This window comes from Rhinolophus sinicus, chromosome 14 (genome assembly GCF_057876585.1).
Source record: "Rhinolophus sinicus isolate RSI-liver-muscle chromosome 14, RSI-T2T, whole genome shotgun sequence".
Taxonomy (NCBI): domain Eukaryota; kingdom Metazoa; phylum Chordata; class Mammalia; order Chiroptera; family Rhinolophidae; genus Rhinolophus; species Rhinolophus sinicus.
Window position 1 is genome coordinate 112866810 of NC_142514.1, and position 15688 is coordinate 112882497.

The window sequence follows — 15688 nt, forward strand, 5'->3', positions numbered from 1 at the left end:
ATACCTTCAGGTTCTAGCTTGTGGTGTCATCAGGCAGCACCAATGGACCCTGGCACTCTCATTCCATCCAGACCCTCAACCCACCTTTGACCCAAACACCACTGTTGATAGAACATCTTTGATTTTTACCCCACCCCAGATTCCCAGGGAAATCACTCAGACCTCCTCAGGATGAGGGAGGAGTTTCTTTGACATGTAATACTTCGTATTTAAAAAAGTGAAAGTATAATTTATACCTTAGCGTCAAGTTAAAACGTAAAAATGTGCCTGCATTTATCTGGCTTGTCAGGACACCTGGAAGTTGTACCTACTAAGAAAAGGATCTCCTGAGTCAGCGTGGAGGGTAAGCAGGCAGTGGTAGAAAGAAAGCAACGCAGTTCCACAGGGAAAATTAAAGTCCTTACGATGGTTCCTCCTTTCCCCCTCCAGCTCCTCTTCCTTTATAGCCCTCTCCCACCCCCACCCCCCAAAGCACCAGGTTAGGTTGATGTGGCCTGTGGAAATGTTGCTGGTCTCTTGTGGAGACTTGGGTATGGAGATAAAGTATGAAAGAGGTTAACATTTATTGAACATTTACTATATTCCAGATACTGTGCTAGTTGCTATTTGATTTCCACTTAATCCCCACAAAACTCCACAAGTTAGATAACACGGGCCTCATTTAGAAAGATTAGAAACTGAGGGCAGAAGGCTAAATGATTCTATAGTTACTGTTTGAGTGTGGTTTGAATTGAGGTTCATCCAACTCAGACTATTGTCTCAAAAATTTGTGAAGCAATATGCCTATCTCCTTGAGATGTTCAGACATCCTGGAGTTTCAGGAATTACACTCTTGTAGGCATTCAGTGTGTGAGTGCACACACACAGACCACATTTGTATGCATGTGTGTGTAATAGCTTTGATAAATGGGTGGAGCTTTAGGGTATTGTTATCACAATTCAAAAGGTAATGAGCAACATATTTAACTGCATTTCTGAATTTTTGCCTTGAGAAAGCTCCACTCTAAATTAGGAATGTTTTCTTGAGGATTGTTTGCATGATATTATTTTTTAGCCAAGCGTAGTAAAGGGTAGCAACTGGAATTGAGAAGAAGAATTATAGTTTGAGGCAGATCGTATAGATTAGATGGCTAAATTACATTTGAAGGTCAACACAAAAGGAAAATTAGAAGTCTTTTCACCCTTGTTTATGCATAGCAGGAATAAGAAATAGCATAAGAGAGGGGAGGAGGAGATCAGGAAATAATGATTCAAGAATGATTTCACCAACTTAAAACCACTCCGTCCAAATTTATGAAAGTGCCTGTTTTCCTGACCTGTCCTGAATATTGGATATCATTACATTTTACAATTCTTGCCTAATTGCTAAATAGAAAATGATTTCTTAATGTCTTTTGCAATGAATTTACTTGAATTGTGAGTGGGATTGTGTTTTTTCTTATGCTGATAAGTTTTTATATTTGTATCTTTGTGACTCTGTTTATGAATTTAATCAATTTTGTACTGGGCCATTCTTTCTATTATTGATTTATATGAGTTTCTTGTGAAATGACTGATTTATAATTAAAGAAATGGCCTGGCAATATGTTTTCCAGCTTGATATTTTGTTATCCAGAGTTTTGATTTTCAGGTAGTCAAATTTATCAAATTCTTCTTTATGGTGCCTAGATTTTATGGCATTATTAGAAGACCTTTTCCAAAAATAAATTATAAATAATTCAACTATATATTCATCTGGAACTACTATATTGACTAATTTTAATCAAGAGGATGATATGGTTTGATTTATATATTAAATGTTCGTTTTTGGTGCTGTACCGTGTGAGGTATGCATATGAGGGAAACGAGAGATGGGGAGACAAGTCAGGTGGCAGTTAGGTGGAAAGAGATGATGGGGGCTGGATTAATGCGGTAGCAGAAAAGCTCCAGAAAAGTGGACAGTTGCAAGATATTGTGGAGCTCGTGCTTACAGGACTTAATTATGTACCAGATGTAGCTACTGAAGTAGGTACTTCAGTCCAATTCCTAGACTTTTTACTTCTGCTGTTGGGTGGATGTCATGTTACTCACTAAAATGAAAAAGGTTTGAGTTAATGGCAGGGGTGTTTTGCAGGAGAAAAATCTAGAGTTCTAGTTTAGACTTGTCAAGTTTGACGTGTTTGTGAGACATCCATTGTAGCTGTTCACAGTTAGGCTGGTGACTGTCAGCTTAGAGCTGAGATCTTGCTTGGATGGTATTTCAGTTATTGAGACCAACTGAAGAAGAATCTGAGAAATTCTGACACTAAGATCAGGATCAAGGAAGGAGAAACAGCCACCAAAGGAGGCTGAGAAATAATGACTAGAAAAAGAGGAGAAAATCTTGGAGAGAGTGATATTGCTGAAACCCAGAGAGGAGATTCTGTGAGGGATGGAGAAGTCAACTCTATGAAAGGCGGGTGAGAGGCCAAGTGATGCAAGGTCTGGATTCGGCCCCTAGACATCACTGGTGATTTCATAGGAAAATCTAGTGGGGCTGTCGGGTGGAGACAGATTTGATGGACTAAATTTGGGTGGTGAGTACTTATTTATTATATAATCCCCCATCGTCTAACACTCATAGCATCATCACAACACTATCTGCTTTGAATTTACAGGAATATTCTCATTATGATCCTTATCCATGTTATGTCTTCATTAAACTCTGGTTCCCTTGGGGCACTGTCATGTCTCACACTGGAATTCTCATAAGCACCTATGCATCTCCTATTAGGTTATTTTCTCCTTCCTCCTCCTGACATCCTTTCACTGTGCCCTTTGAAAATCACAGTCCATTATTGGCAAAATTTTCTGTATCTTAACCATTTCTTGGAACACCTCTTTCTCCTTGCTGTAACAGAAACCTGGCTCTCCGCACAGGACACTGCTTTCTCTATAGTCATCCTAAATGATGGTCGTTTTTACTCCTGTAGCCCTACCAGGACTGGAGACGGGATGGGAGCTCGCTTTGCTCTCCATTGTTGTTTTCAGATCATGCTCACTCTTCCTCTTCTAAAAATTTCAATCTTTGACTCTCATGCCATTAGATTATATTACCTACTACCACTCATCATTCCTTTCATCTTCACACTCCTGAAGCATTTCCCCTTTTCCCATCATTTTAGCTCCTGCCTAATTGGAGCTCTCTAATATGGTTCATTATAAATCTGGTATTTTTAAAAATAAACTTGATTCTTTTAATACCTGCACTGTCATTACTTGAAGTTATCTCCTCCAATGGTCTTGTCCTCCACTCTGAGCAGCTAATTCCCATGTGCATACCCTAGATCTTGTTATATCAATACTTGCAACATCTCCATCATCTCAATCACATTCCCTCTTTCCATCTTACTCCTGTTAGTACTCGAATTCTAACAATTCCATAGTCCCACTGGAACTGCCAATCCATTGATTGGTTTTATCTCCTTTTCACTGATCTTCACCCCCTTGATGTCTTTTTTCCCCAGCTTACATTTTATGGCCAATTATTATAATCATTCCCATGTACACTCTTTGACTCTCTGAACCCTCTAGGTAAATTCGTGTCCATGAACCACAGTGCTGCTTGGCACTCTTGCTGTGTTTTCCTAGTGTGTTCACTCTCACATTCTAGATAATTACTTCAGACCTTTTCTCTCCTCATACATCTAACATTGCCTTCCCCAAGCTACCCTCAGCTTATGAATTTTTTTACTTCACTAAGAAATTGAAGCACTCAGAGAAGATCTTACACTAAGTACCATTCTCACATTTATCCACCTACCAATACTTGCACTTACATTTTCTACTTTCTCCCTTGCTACCACCATAAATGACATATCCATAGTCTTGTTAAAACCCAGTCTTGCCAGTTGTTTACCATGCACCTCTCTCACCCCTTTCACTCACCCAAAGATACTGCTCTCGCATCTCTCCTTTACTCCTACATTATAAATTTTACTCTTTACTGGAACATTCTCATTAGCATACAAACATAGTGTTATTTCTCCTTTGGGGGGAAAAAAGAAACACAGAAAAAGAAACAAACAAAAAACCAACAACTCCCCTATAGGAATTTAAATAAACCTATTTATTTAAATTCCTTTCTTTTAGGAACTCCTCACAATAGTTGTTTACACTCACTATTTCCACTCTTTCCAATTATCCTCTCTTAAACCAATTCTGATTATGCTTTCAACCCCACTACTTTACCTAAATTACTCTTGTCAAGGTCACCAATAACCTTCACGCTGCTGAAATCAGTAGTGAATTCTCATTCCTCATTTTAACAATTTTTGTCAGCATTTGAAATCATTAATTCTCTTCTGCTTATAATTTTCTTCCACTGGCCTTCAGCACACTGCACCATCACAATTTTTATCCTACTTCACAAATCATTCATTTATAGTCTCTTTTTGTTGAATCCTCCTCTTCTCTTTGACCACTTATGTTGGAATACCTCATGGCTCAGTCCTTCGTCCTCTTGATTATTTTATATGCACTTACTCCTTTGGTAATCTCTTGATGACAGTGATTCCCTATTTTATATCTCCAATCTAGACCTCTCTCCCAATGCCAGACATGTGTATTCAACTACCTACTTGTCATGTTCACTTAGAGCCCTCCAGTGCAGTATGTTTAAAACTGAACGCATTGTCCTCCCAAACCTGCTCCACCTACAGCTTTGCTTATTTCAATCAGTGGCAACACTATTTTTCACACAGCTGCTCAATGCAGGTGAAGTTATTCATGATTCTTTTCTTCTTCTCCATCCCTATAGCCAATCTCTCAGGAAATCTTTTTGATTCTACCTTCAATACACATTCAGGATCAGACCCTGTCTCACTATCCCTAGTGTTATTATTATTGTGTTTCTCCAGATTATTGAAATAGCCTCCTAACAGATCTTTCTGTTTCCAGTTATCCACCCCTGTCCATTCTTAACACAGCAACCAGAGTAACCCTTTCAAACATTAGTCAGATAATGTCACTCCACTGCTCAAAACCATCAGTAATCCCCATTTTATCCAGAGCATAACTCTCGCAATATCCTCCAAAGCCCTATATGATCTGTACACCCAAACCCCTTCCCTTTACCTTTTTGACCTCCTTTCCTACTACCTGGACCTGAGATCACTCTGTTCCACCCAAGTGGCTTCCATTGTGCTCTTTGAACTCCCCAGGCATGTCTAAGTTCCTCACCTCCTTCACATTTTTCTTTGAATGTCAATAAGGCCTATTCAAACAGCCCAATTAAAAATGACAGCCCCTTCACCCTCTTATTGTATTCCATATTTTCTCCCACATTACACTTAATACATTCTAACATGCCATGTATAGTTACTTACTCCTTTATTATAACTATTGTTTTTTCTCTCTCTCTCCCTATTAGAATATAAACTCCAAAGGACAGGGAGCTTAGCTTTGTTCTTTGTTGTATCACACGCACTTAAAATAGTGCCGAACACATTGTCAGTACTCAATAAATATTTTTGAATGATTGAATAATATTTTTGAATGAATAGTTCCAAAGTTACCAATAATTTTTCAGAGTCAGGTTCCCATCTGGTGGTCAGGTGCTGTAGCTTGAACTCTTTGTTAATCAGTCAGTTCTAGTTCTTTTCAAAGCCTGTATTAGACAAAGAATAGATTTTGCGTATAGGAAGGCAAGGGAAATTGGCCCAGCCATTTATTAAACTGTAAGACATGACCAAATGTGCCCACTTATCATTCATAAATTCTCTAAAGTCTATTAGCTCTCTAGGGTCTATTTACTGAAATCAATACTACAAGCCACATTATTAAAGAATTATGATGGCAACATTGAGTGCTGGAGTGCTTTTGATATACAGCCAAATATACAGGCAAGCAAAGCCAAAAGAAGACTGACTGTCCTTTTTGAATCTTTCTGATTGGTTAATTACGATCAGTGAATTTGAGTTCTACCTAAATGATTTTGTTAACTGGAAAGGGAACAAAATGAATAGTATCCAACATTGTGAGTCTGTGATGAAACCAACCCAAACGATTTTGGAAGGTTGTATAGACCAGACAGTATCCCTTTCTTCTCCCCTTTAAAGAGGCAATAATGATAATGATGACAATGATTAACTGTATTAACAGTGATGAGGAATAATTCAGTTCTGACTTTTAGTTAGATATCTAGATAAAATGGAGTATTTAAATATTTCTCATATTGCCAATAGAGGCCATGTGTCCTTCCACACTGTCTTTGCAGATTAGACACTGATTTATTATTTTAGAAATAAGTTTGGCAACATTTTAGAAGTTGAAAATATTTCCAAGTTAACTCTTAAAGTTTTAATGCCTATTCTTCTAACAACGTGGGTGTGTATATCTGTATGTGATGGACAATGTGACATGTAGGTGGGTGGTATTTGTTGACAACAGAATATATTTGCTATCATCCCTTTTCCAAAACACTTCATAGCCCACTAATTAATATTTAAGAATTAATATGCTCCTGTTTGTGTGTGTCTATGTGTGAGTGTGCGTGTGTGTGTGTGTCTATATGTGAGTGTGTGTGTGCGTGTGTGTGTGTGTGTGTGTGTGTGTGTTTTGGGGAGAATATGTTGGAGCTCATGTTTGGAACTTAGAACACTTTAGGGAGAATGAATCTGGGTGGAACCGTATAAAAGAGGTCTTTGAAAACCATGAAGATGTCAGATGGGTACTAGACTTATCGGAGTGATCACTTTGTAGGGGATATAAATATCTAATCACTATGTTGTACACCTGAAATTAATATAATATTGTATGTCAAGTGTAATTAAAAATAAAATAATTATAACAAAAAGAAAGAAAATCACCGCGAGGTTAGCTGGTGGTGTTAGGGCTCTGGTAATAGGAGGTTTTAGAGTTTTGGATGTAGGAGAGAAAAAAAGAAATGGAAATCTTTAATAAATATTTATTGAATAAATAGATAGTTTTGTGTCAATAAAAGAATGAATGATTGCATGTTTTCTGAGTCCAGAGGTTGATACTAAAAATTATCTAACACATTCCTCAGGGTGTCTGTGGGTATACATTTCAGAGACTACTGGTGACTAACATGTCTCTTTTTGGGAGAGAGCAGTACACTTTCAGTAGAAGCAGTTTTGTCTCTATTTTTTTTTTAACCCTCAAATCTACAGAAACTGTCTTACCTGTCCTAATGGTTTTCCTTTAAAATAATTTCTCTTTGTTAACATTTTAAAAGTTTCTTTCTTCCAGACTTGTGAGTCAAAGAGATCAGATGACCTAGACATAGTAATTAAAAAAAATTTTTTTTTTTAAATTAAAGTTTATTGGGGTGAAAATTATTAGTAAAGATACATACATTTCAGGTATACAATTCTGTAATACACCATCTATATCTCACATTATGTGTTCACCATGCAGAGGCAGTTCTCCTTCCATCACCATATAGCTGACCCCGTTTACCCTCTTCTGAAGTCCCTCTCCCCCCTTACCCTCTGGTAACCATTAAACTGTTGTCTATTAGACATAGTAATTTTAAGTAGACTTTTCTTGCAGGTAGTAGTTGGAAAGGAAAATGATTTTAAAACACCTTTCTTCCCTTGGTTTTAAAATGTTGTTCCAACACTTGTTATTATTTGTCTTGTTGATGATAGTCATTCTAACTGGTGTGAGGTGATATCTTATTGTGGTTTTGATTTGCATTTCTCTGATGATTAGTGATGTTGAGCATCTTTTCATATGTCTATTGGCCATTTGTATGTCCTCTTTGGAGAAATGTCTCTTCAGGTCCTCTGCCCATTATTTAATTGGATTGTTTGTTTTTTGTTGTTGAATTGTATGAGTTCTTTATACATTTTGGATATTACTCCCTTATTGGAAGTGTTATTTACAAATATCTTGTCCCATTCAGTTGGTTGCCTCTTTTTTTCTCGATGTTTTCTTTTTGTTTTGTTTTTTTGTTGTTGTGCAGAAGTTTTTTAGTTTGCTATAGTTCCATTCATTTATTTTAGCTTTTATTTCCCTTGCTTTTGAGGTCAAATTCATAAAGTCCTCTTTGAACCCAAGGTCCATAAGTTTAGTAGTTATGTTTTCTTCTAGGCAGTTTATTGTTTCAGATCTTATGTTCAGGTCTTTGATCCATTTTGAATTAATTTTGGTACATGGTGACAGATAGCAGCCTAGTTTCAAAAATTGAAAGCAACAAAGGAACATGACAAACAAATAAAGGAACAAAAACTCATAGACATAGATAATAGTTTAGCGGTTACCAGAGGGTAAGAGGGGAAGGGGTTGATACATGAGGGTAAACGGAATCAAATATATGGTGATGGAAGGAGAGCTGATTCTGGGTAGTGAACACAAAATGTGATACATAGATGACGTATTACAGAATTGTACACTTGAAACCTATGCAACTTTACTAACCATTGTCACCCCAATAAACTTTAATAAAAAAAACAACAACAAAATAACACTGCCCCCCAAAAAAAGTTATTCTTTGTCTTTGCCAAAAGTGATTTGGTGCCTTGAGGCTAAAATATAGGACACATTTAATGTTCATTTTTCCTTGATGTGAAAATGCAAAAATAAAAAGATGCTTCAAATTAATATTTATGTTGTTATTGTTATCTTGTTCTCTTTCGCCGTGTATATGTAATTGTTTTTTCTTTTTGATCTTTGGTCTTACACTGGGATAAGGGAAGGGGCATAAATTCTTAGGTTTTGTGCCCGAAGTAAGCAAAAGCCAGTGGTTAGTCAATTTGTTGCTTTGAACACCTCCAAAGCTGAGATTTAACTTAGAATGTTGATGAAGTTGCATCTGGTTATGATGCTTCATTTGGAATAATTTGAGGGTCCTGCTATGGATAAAATGAAGTGGAAGACTTGGCCTTGGATAGAGCTCTGTCAAACCTGAAAAACCCACCATGGTTCTACTTCAGAGCTGAATATTTACACATCCAGAAATTTATTGATCCGAGAACTGTGGCATTTTATTCCACTCTTAGTTACTAACACAACTGCTTGTTAAGTAAGGCAGATTTTAGTTTAAGTTTGAATTTGTTTAACTATGTTTTACAAACCATCTTGAAGAAATGGTGTATTAGTTAGGGTTCTCCAGAGAAATAGAATCAAGAGGATATGTATATATATTTACATATATAAAGAGATGTATTATAAAGAACTAGCATATGCAATTATGGAGACTGAAAAGTTCCATGATCTGCAGCTGGCAAGCTGGAGACTCAGAAAAGTTGGCATTTCAGACTGAAACTCCAGTCTGAAAGTGGGCAGATTTGAGACTAAGGAAGAGCTGATGTTTCATTTTGAGTCCGAAGGTAGAAAAATAACAACAACAACCAGTGTCCCAGCTGGAAGGGGGTCAGGCAGAAGGAATTTCCTTTTATTTGGTGAGGGGTGGGGGCAGGGGGTCACCTGTGTTCTATTCAGGCTGATCAGTTGAGCCCCACCCACACTGGGGAGGACAATATGCATTACTCAGTCCACCAATTTAAATGTTAAACTCATCCCATAAGGCCCTCATAGAAACACTTAGAAAAGAACATCTGGGTACCCTGTGGCCTAAGTCAAGTTGACCCAAAAAATTGACCAACACAAGTCTACCCCTATAGGCATCTCCTTAAACCATACTTAATCTCCAAATGAAAATGATGGCAAGGTCATAATTCTGCCTAACATGATACAACAGTCCTGTATGGGTGCAATGTTATAGACTGAATATTTGTGTCCTCCCCCTCCCAAATTCATATGTTGAATCCCTGATCCCCCAAGGTGGCTGTATTTGGAAATGGCTTCTAAGGAAGGAATTAAGTCTTCTAAGGTTGTAAGGTTGGAGGCCTTATCCAACAGGATTAGTGTCCTTCTAAGAAGATACACTAGCGCATGCTCTTGCATTCCCCTCTCTGTGCATGCACCAAGGATAGGCCAAGCGAGCACATGGTGAGAAGGCAGCCTTTCACAAGTCAGGAGGCAACCCTTACCAGAAACCTAATTGGTCAGAACATTGATCTTGGATTTCCAGCCTTTAAAACTGTGAGAAAATAAATTTCTGTGTGTAAGCCACCCAGATTATGGTATTTTATTAGGGCAACCCAAGCAGACTAAGACAAAGGGAAACTTGTAGACAGAGTAAATCTAATCTTCAGGCTTCTGGATATCAGGGATTTTAAAATTTAAGAGCACATTCATTGCAAGTTTCATGACGTATTATTAAATGATAATGATTATTAAAGAACAGCAATGAGGAATAGATAAATCCTTGTTGAGCAAGTGTTTCTATCTGCACATTGAACAAAATAGTAAATTATAAACATTTCTTGAACAAATGAACAAATCATTTAAAATGAATATTGAGCATTTATAAAGAAAATAATTCATAGAAAAAATTTTAAAGTTGTATTCACATATATATTTTTCAAATTACTCAAAATAGGGATATAACAGAAACAATCTTAGTTATCTACCAGAAAAGGGGAGTTACATAATTTATGATTCATCTCCTTAGTGGAATTTTATGTGATAATCAAATATGATAGATATGAATGTCACTTGGAAAAATGTTAATCAATTATGTTATATGAAAAATTTTAAATGTATTCTGCTATGATCATACTTACATAAAACTGTGCATGAGTATCAACAAGACCTTTCTATTTGTTTCATGATAATGTTATACTATTAGTGCTTTTACAATAATGTTTAAAATAATTAATTTTTATTTAATGACAAAAGTGCCTCAAAGCTGCCAGTATCTATCATGCTGTGCAACCTGTCCTTTACCATCTTCACGTGGATTATAGATTCCTTTGCCCTGATGAGCCAGATGGCATGCACACATCAGAGAGATCTGAGCTCGACATCCATTTGAGTCCCACTAACTGTTTTGTTAAATATTGTTCTACTTTCTAAAATTCATTCTCATTAAGTACTTTCTCTAAAGAGCACAGCTTTCCTTTTTTCCTCTGCAGAAGTACAATTATATTAAAGGGAAGGAAGTGAGAATTAAAATGGTTAAAGTATTCATGTGGGAGAAAACTTTGCAAAACTAAAACTATGTTTGGAGCTATAAACCTTATTGTTAAAGGAACAGTAGTCAACTTTAGCATTAAATTTTAACTTCTTAACAAAAACATTCCCCACACTGTTCTTTCACACTCATGTACCTATTGTTTTAAGTGCTTCTAAATGTCTCAATATGTTCTTGGAGTTTATTGACTATAATATCTAAAAGGGTATTAAATGTCTCTAATGGTCATTCCAGCCCCTTCTCACATGCTATTTATGATTGTCCCAACTGAGAGGTCACTTGGTGCCTGTCATTGTTTTCCGGCCATCGGTGCCACAGGGATCTTTCATGAAACTTAGAGGTGTGTGCTGGTCTGACTGGACAAGGGGCTTGGGCTGGAGGGTCATGGAGAACATGACTAGACAGGTGGTCAAGTCCAGACAGTGAATGCGCCAAGTACACGTTAATTTTGTAGTCTTTAATATCTGTTTATGTAACACAAAGTATTCTGTCTGCCCAAAAAGAAAGCTGATAAGTCCCTGGAGAAAAAAGCATGAGAAATGTTAGCCTTTCTTCTGAGAATTTTCAGTCATATAACCTATTTGTCATTTTCATAGATTTTTAGCCTAATTATTTCTTTGGCAAAATCTCCTCCTCAGGAGAACTCTTTCAGATATTCTGACATTTTTCTATCTGATATTAAGGGGTGGGGAACGGAACTCCCTGACATTGTGCCCCCTGGACATCTCAGGCACCACACCATGACCTTGGCACATTCATTCAGTTGATCATTAAACAAATATCCATGAGCTCATGTATCAATTCAACCAGTATTTAATGAACTTCTGTTACGCCCCAGGCACTATTCTGGAGCTGAGGACACAGTGGTGGGCATGATAGTCAAGATGAGATTGGAAGGGTGAGCATTCATCCATTGACGGGCACTTAGGGTGTTTCCATAAATGTTCATGAATAATGCTGCAAAGACATTAGATTTTCATTTCCTAATAAGAGTGGGAGGCAGTTTCTACAGGAGCATCTGGGGATAAGCATGGTTGGGAGGCAGGAATGAAATCTACTCCGTTGCCTGCTGTGCTTGGCCTCAGGGTCAGACTCCATGGAGAGAAAGCTCCAGGCAGATGCTACAGAAAGTCTTTTAGCAAAGGTATCTGTGAGACATGGGGATATACGCTGTGCTTCAGCTCAGATGGGCAGTGTAGACACCCTGAGGGCACTGCTGGAATTTTATTATTATTATTATTCATTATTATTATTATTATTATTATTATTCTTTCTTTCACCTGGAGATAGACAGGTAGATGAGACCTAGAAACAATTAAACATAAGTCAGATGTTTCCTCATTCTACTTTGCTGTTAATTTTAAGATGTGCCACTTAATAACCGCTTTCTTTCTTTCTTTGTTTTTTGCAGAGATTAGGGAGGATCTAGGTAACATAGCTACATCAGAGCTCTATACCCATTATAAAAGACATTCTGATTCCAGAAACTTTAAAATGTGGAGGAGAAAATGTTTCTTACAACCAAGAAGATAAGGTATGCAATATAGCATATATTATAATATGGCATTCCAAATACAATGGCATATTTCACTGATATCAACTCAATTGTATCACTTTCCAGCAATAGCTTTGGACTAAGAGACCTGGGTTTGTATCTTGGCTCTTTATCTGCAATAACTTACTTAAGGGTTTATTTGTGCTCTCTGCACCTTGTTTTTTTCTTTAATAAACTGAGATAATGATTAAATGAGCATCATAAGAGATTATTCTTATAAAGTATTCAGCATACTGAATGGCACACAGGAAGAGCTCTATGATATTGTAATTTATAATAACAAATATATCTTTGGTTTTGCTGTTTCTAACATAGAGCTCCTAAAACACTTGGAAGAGTTGATAGCAATAAAGGTGTCTTTTGTTATGTTAATGAGGTGACTTTGGACTGCACTTGAGGGTGGGGGCTGGTTGCCAATGGAGCCAATCATCTGATGAGAGTGTTTGGAATTTTCAGTATCACCCCCCTCCCCATCTCACCTCCAGAGAGGGCAGAGAGCTTGGGGATTGAATTGCCAAAGGCCTAATTTAATCAGGCTACATAATGACGCCTCCATAAAAACCCAAAAGGACTGGGTTTGGAGAGCTTCTGGGTTGGTGAACATACGGAGATTTGGGGGAGAGTAGTGCACCTGGGAGGTCATGAAAGTCCCTTGTCTTTTCCTCATACCTTGCTCTATGTATCTCTTCCATCTGGCTGTTCCTGAGTTATATCCTCTTATGATAAACCAGTGATCTAGTAAGTAAAATATTTCTCTGATTTCTGTGAGCCTCTCTAGCAAATTAATCAAACCCAAGGAGGAGGTTGTGGGAACCTGATTTATAACCAGTCGGTCTAAAGTACAGGTAACAACCTGGATATTCACCTGGCATTTGAAGGCCAAGGTGGGCTTTGTTGGAACCCCGCCCTCCCCAATCTATAGCCAGTTGGTCAGAAGTGCAGGTGGCAGCCTAGGCTTGTGACTGGTGTCTAAAGTGGTGGGGGGCCGTCTTTTAGCACTGAACCCTTAACCTGTGAAACCTGATGCTATCTCCAGGTAGATAGCTGGACATCCATTTTGTGTCCCAGAATCGTGTAGTGGTGTGGTGGTGTGGACCCTAAGAAGAAAGATTCATTTGATGTGAACCCGAGAAGGAATTTATCTGCTGAGATGGACTCCCTAAGTTCAACTGAGGGCCCAAATTTTATAAATAACAGCCTATAGCTATTTGCTGATAGGGCTTCCTTGTGTACTCTGTATACTGGGAAGAACTTCAGACTGAACTCAGCTTCCTGCACTATGCCACACTTGTTTATTCCATGCATGTTACGGAAGAATGAGGGTTCTTGGTAAATGTCATGGGAAGGACTTCCAGGATGTACCAAATTAAGCCACACAAAAAAGCCAAACAAGCAGAGGAGTTATTAAAATAAAGAAAAAGAATATACTCCCAAAAGAATGACGGTGGGCAGGCCAGGAAAAAAGGGCAACTGCACCGAAGAACGGAGTTTAGGATTATATTTGAATGAGGGTGTGAGATATTTAGAAGTGTTTTAGGTGTTCGTTCCCAGGGTGGGTCTTTGCTGACTACTCCTTCTGGTCAGGAGGAAGAATTTTTTGCCTTATTTGGTCCTTGTCAGAACTATCATGGTGACATAGGTGTGGAGATTTTCCCTGCCCGCAATGCTAATAGTATTATAATATATTATAATTAGCTGCAGCTGCACCTTTTCTTAAGAATGATCTCATCTCTTCCTTTCTTTGTTTCTCCGAACTTTCTCCTTCCCTTCCTCCTCTGTCTCAACCCCATGGCCCTGTGTTTTCTGTCTACAGCAACACAGGGAAACCCTGGTTTTGTCTTTCTACCAATGGGCTGAGACCTGCCCCATTCAAACAGAACTGCACAATTTGGATACTTCATTTACATAAAACGGACCTAATTGAGAACCTGGGCAGGAACTATAAAAGGTGAACTCCCTTTTGTCCTGGTGGAATAAAACTTAGGTTGCTGCATGAATCTATGTCTTCTGGGCTGAAGCTCCTTTTGCTCAAATAAAGGCTTTTTATTCTTTATTACAGTCTAAAATTAATTTCGGTTTAGAGTGGGAACCCTCCCCCCAATGTTGGAATTGGGTCCAGGAACCAAAAAGAGTCTCAAAATGAAGTTATTATTTTATTTTCAAGAAGTAAAAAAGTAAAGTTTTACTAAATACCAAATCACAATTTATAAGGAACATTAACATTTGGAGAAGGTTATCCAGGCTGGGGAAGGATCTGTTCAACAAATTGTACAAATAATTGCTGAAAAAGTGAAACTAATTCACTGTGAAGAAAGCAGGAAGTGAATTGGTAAAGAAAGAAAGGCATAATTGTTAGCTGAAAAGGTGAAGTGGTATGACATATGCAAATGGATAATACATAGATTTGTCATGTGAAAAAGTATATTTTTAGAGGATAAAATCATTCTCATGCATTAATGACCAGAAGTTTTAAAACTTTCTACATTCTCAGAAGAAGCTGTGGGGACAGAGCCCCAGAGAGCAGTTTCCAGGCTCTCAGCCTCACCGAGAAAGGTGCTGGCTCAGGTGGTAGATGGTCATCAGCTGTGACTAGTTGGCCATTGGCTGTTACCAGTTAGCCATTAGCTACTTATATAACTGCCGTGACTAAGCTAGCAAGGTGGTAGTGTAGTGGCATGGTGGAGTGTGGATTACGGATTGCAGAGAGGCGGATTGCAGCTAGCAAGTGAGGTTGGTTGGCAGAGACAACTGGACAGCGGGTTGCGAATCGTGTGGCTTCTGCTTCCTATGTCTCCAATGAGTCGCCAGTGAGACTATAGTGGTATGATTCCCCTATCTATGGCTCCGAGGGTGTTCCTTTTTGGCCTCACCATATCCTGCATTCTTATGTGGGGAGCGGGACTAGAGACCCTGCCTGACACCCCGCATGACAGAAGCTCTGGCAACTCAGGTCTGGTCACCATTGCTTTCCAACCACATGTTCTGCTTCTCGTTGTTGTTGCTCATTTTCAGCTTTGATCTGCATGGAGGGAGAGACAGTAGGACTTCCTGAGGTCAGTGTATGAAAAATTTGAAACTATCATAAAGTTAGTGTTATTTGACTCCTTGGT

At 38.1% G+C, this 15688-nt stretch overlaps 1 long non-coding RNA gene across 1 annotated transcript in view; it reads left to right on the forward strand.

Annotated features, from left to right (window-relative positions):
• LOC109436854 (uncharacterized) overlaps window positions 1-15688 on the forward strand; it is a 182036-nt gene that overhangs the window by 143953 nt on the left and 22395 nt on the right. The window contains exon 7 of the long non-coding RNA XR_016018714.1: window positions 12435-12557. This is a non-coding gene — a long non-coding RNA (uncharacterized LOC109436854). The remainder of the gene's footprint in view (window positions 1-12434; window positions 12558-15688) is intronic.